A 4,757-nucleotide genomic window follows, 5' to 3' on the forward strand; every position below is an offset into this window, starting at 1 on the left:
TATTGATTTCACTGGTAAAAATAAATAATTGAAATGGGTATATATTTGTTTTTTGTTAAGTTGCCTAATAATTATGCTCAGTAATAGTCACCTGCACACACAGATATCCCCCTAAAATAGCTATAACTAAAAACAAACTAAAAACTACTTCCAAAACTATTCAGCTTTGATATTAATGAGTTTTTTGGGTTCATTGAGAACATGGTTGTTGTTCAATAATAAAATTAATCCTCAAAAATACAACTTGCCTAATAATTCTGCACTCCCTGTAGTATTAACCCCTTATCTGCCCTCCCTAACATTGCCGACACCTAACTTCAAGTATTAACCCCTAATCTGCCGACAGGAGCTCACCGCTACTCTAATAAATTTATTAACCCCTAAAGCTAAGTCTAACTTTAACCCTAACACCCCCCTAAATTAAATATAATTTAAATCTAACGAAATAAATTAACTCTTATTAAATAAATTATTCCTATTTAAAGCTAAATACTTACCTGTAAAATAAACCCTAATATAGCTACAATATAAATTATAATTATATTATAGCTATTTTAGGATTTATATTTATTTTACAGGTAACTTTGTATTTATTTTAACCAGGTACAATAGCTATTAAATAGTTAAGAACTATTTAATAGCTAAAATAGTTAAAATAATTACAAAATTACCTGTAAAATAAATCCTAACCTAAGTTACAATTAAACCTAACACTACACTATCAATAAATAAATTAATTAAACTACCTACAATTATCTACAATTAAACCTAACACTACACTATCAATAAATAAATTAAATACAATTCATACAAATAAATACAATTAAATAAACTAACTAAAGTACAAAAAATAAAAAAGAACTAAGTTACAAAAAATAAAAAAATATTTACAAACATTAGAAAAAAATTACAACAATTTTAAACTAATTACACCTACTCTAAGCCCCCTAATAAAATAACAAAGACCCCCAAAATAAAAAAATGCCATACCCTATTCTAAATTACAAAAATTCAAAGCTCTTTTACCTTACCAGCCCTTAAAAGGACCTTTTGTGGGGCATGCCCCAAAGAATTCAGCTCTTTTGCCTGTAAAAAAAAACATACAATACCCCCCCCAACATTACAACCCACCACCCACATACCCCTAATCTAACCCAAACCCCCCTTAAATAAACCTAACACTAAGCCCCTGAAGATCTTCCTACCATGTCTTCACCATGCCAGGTTCACCGATCGATCCAGAAGAGCCTCCGATGTCTTGATCCATGCCCAAGCGGGGGGCTGAAGAGTGACGTCCATCCTCCGGCTGAAGTCTTGATCCAAGCGGGCAGAAGAGGACATCCGGATCGGCAAGAGGACATCCGGATCGGCAAACCATCGCGGATCCATCCTTCTTCACCGACGACTTCCCGACGAATGACGGTTCCTTTAAGGGACGTCATCCAAGATGGCGTCCCTCGAATTCCGATTGGCTGATAGGATTCTATCAGCCAATCGGAATTAAGGTAGGAAAATTCTGATTGGCTGAAGGAATCAGCCAATCAGAATCAAGTTCAATCCGATTGGCTGATTCAATCAGCCAATCAGATTGAGCTTGCATTCTATTGGCTGTTCCGATCAGCCAATAGAATGCGAGCTCAATCTGATTGGCTGATCGGATCAGCCAATCGGACTGAACTTAATTCTGATTGGCTGATTCCATCAGCCAATCAGAATTTTCCTACCTTAATTCCGATTGGCTGATAGAATCCTATCAGCCAATCGGAATTCGAGGGATGCCATCTTGGATGACGTCCCTTAAAGGAACCATCATTCGTCAGGAAGTCGTCGGTGAAGAAGGATGGATCCACGATGGAGGTCTTGAAGATCAGCTGGTCGTCATCTGATTGAAGAACATAGAAGATGCGGCTTGAATGAAGATGTTTGCCGGTCCGGATGTCCTCTTCTGCCCGCTTTGATCAAGACTTCAGCCGGAGGATGGACGTCACTCTTCAGCCCCCCGCTTGGGCTTGGATCAAGACATCGGAGGCTCTTCTGGATGGATCGGTTAACCTGGCATGGTGAAGACAAGGTAGGAAGATCTTCAGGGGCTTAGTGTTAGGTTTATTTAAGGGGGGTTTGGGTTAGATTAGGGGTATGTGGGTGGTGGGTTGTAATGTTGGGGGGGTATTGTATGTTTTTTTTTACAGGCAAAAGAGCTGAATTCTTTGGGGCATGCCCCACAAAAGGTCCTTTTAAGGGCTGGTAAGGTAAAAGAGCTTTAGGGGGCATTTTTTTATTTTGGGGGTCTTTGTTATTTTATTAGGGGGCTTAGAGTAGGTGTAATTAGTTTAAAATTGTTGTAATTTTTTTCTAATGTTTGTAAATATATTTTTTTATTTTTTGTAACTTAGTTCTTTTTTATTTTTTGTACTTTAGTTAGTTTATTTAATTGTATTTATTTGTAGGGATTGTATTTAATTTATTTATTGATAGTGTAGTGTTAGGTTTAATTGTAGATAATTGTAGGTATTTTATTTAATTAATTTATTGATAGTGTAGTGTTAGGTTTAATTGTAACTTAGGTTAGGATTTATTTTACAGGTGATTTTGTAATTATTTTAACTATTTTAGCTATTAAATAGTTCTTAACTATTTAATAGCTATTGTACCTGGTTAAAATAAATACAAAATTACCTGTAAAATAAATATAAATCCTAAAATAGGTATAATATAATTATAATTTATATTGTAGCTATATTAGGGTTTATTTTACAGGTAAGTATTTAGCTTTAAATAGAAATAATTTATTTAATAAGAAATAATTTATTTCGTTAGATAAAAATTATATTTAATTTAGGGGGGTGTTAGGGTTAGGGTTAGAATTAGCTTTAGGGGTTAAAAAATGTATTATAGTAGCGGTGAGCTCCGCTCGGCAGATTAGGGGTTAATTATTGTAGGTAGCTGTCGGCGACGTTGTGGGGGGCAGATTAGGGGTTAATAAATATAATATAGGGGTCGGCGGTGTTAGGGGCAGCAGATTAGGGGTACATAGGGATAATGTATGCTGCGGCGGTATACGGAGCGGCAGATTAGGGGTTAATAATAATATGCAGGGGTCAGCGATAGCGGGGTCGGCAGATTAGTGGTTAATAAATATAATATAGGGGTCGGCGGTGTTAGGGGCAGCAGATTAGGGGTACATAGGGATAACGTAGTTGGCGGCAGTGTACGGAGCGGAAGATTAGGGGTTAAAAAATTTAAATATAGTGGCGGCGATGTGGGGGGACCTCGGTTTAGGGGTACATAGGTAGTTTATGGGTGTTAGTGTACTTTAGAGCACAGTAGTTAAGAGCTTTATAAACCGGCGTTAGCCCAGAAAGCTCTTAACTACTGACTTTTTTCTGCGGCTGGAGTTTTGTCGTTATATTTCTAACGCTCACTTCAGCCACGACTCTAAATACCGGAGTTAGAAAGATCCCATTGAAAAGATAGGATACGCAATTGACGTAAGGGGATCTGCGGTATGGAAAAGTTGCGGCTGGAAAGTGAGCGTTAGACCCTTTCCTGACTGACTCCAAATACCGGCGGTAGCCTAAAACCAGCGTTAGGAGCCTCTAACGCTGGTTTTGACGGCTACCGCCAAACTCTAAATCTAGGCCATAATGATTTAAGTTTGAAAAAGTATGTTGATAAACAGCAACTTATTTTTGTTGCATCTATATGAGTGTATATGTGATATATTAGTTTTAGATTAAATTGAATATCAGTATAGTATATAGTATAGAGATGCATAGTATATAAAACTGATCGATTGATACAAGTTTTGTTTTCACAGATGGGATTCCTTCATCCTCTGTATATTTTCTGGATGTTACTTAAGCAAATACATTATTTACTCATAGGCCCCAAGTTATCAAGGTCTGTCGGACCTGATCCGACAGTGCGGATCAGGACCGACAGACCTCGCTGAATACGGCGAGCAATACGCTCGCGGTATTCAGCATTGCACCAGCAGCTCACAAGAGCTGCTGGTGCAACGCCGCCCTCTACAGACTCGCAGCCAATGGGCCACCAGCAGGGAGGTGTCAATAAACCAGATCGTACTTGATCGGGTTGATTTCCGACGATGTCTGTCCGCCTGCTCAGAGCAGGCGGGCAGGTTATGTAACAGCAGTCTTTGTGACCGCTGCTTCATAACTGCTGTTTCTGGTGAGCCTGCAGGCTCACCAGAAACATGAGGCATCAAGCTCCCTTCGGAGCCTGATAAATATGCCCCCTCGTTTTTTTTGTTCTCCTGTCTCACTATTTAGTAACTATGAAACTGTGATTCTTGACTTCTTTTTGCTTCACAGTTTTCATTAGTTTTGGAAAGTTTTCCTTCAAGAGACTTTTGTTCTTTCGCAATTTCTTCCTGAATCTGTTTCTCTCGCTCTAATTTCTCTTGATTCTTCCTCTGCTCTTCAAGTTGTCTCTTTGCTTCCTCTTCCTCCCTGTGCTTTCTTTCGTTTTCCATTTGAAATTTCATGGAAAATATATATTTATATTAAAGCACATTCCAATGGGATATTCTCGCTATATCAATCATCGTTTTCTATGAATAACAAACCTTACAATCATAAAATCAAATTTTATTTTTTTATAAAGGTGAAAAACGTTTTAATTGACCATAAAGGAAGTTTATAAGCATTGTATTAAGATTTGTTTCCATCTCCCACAATTCATGGGATGCCGCCATGTTTTTGCTGCTTTCCGGTGCTGACGTACTTGCACCCGTG

At 37.7% G+C, this 4,757-nt stretch overlaps 1 pseudogene; it reads right to left on the minus strand.

The window, feature by feature from the left end:
* Window positions 1-4,495, minus strand: part of LOC128636683 (trichohyalin-like) — an 8,024-nt pseudogene extending 3,529 nt beyond the window's left edge.
* Between the last annotated feature and the right edge of the window lie 262 nt (window positions 4,496-4,757).

The sequence above is a fragment of the Bombina bombina genome, chromosome 7 (genome assembly GCF_027579735.1).
Source record: "Bombina bombina isolate aBomBom1 chromosome 7, aBomBom1.pri, whole genome shotgun sequence".
Classification (NCBI taxonomy): Eukaryota; Metazoa; Chordata; class Amphibia; order Anura; family Bombinatoridae; genus Bombina; species Bombina bombina.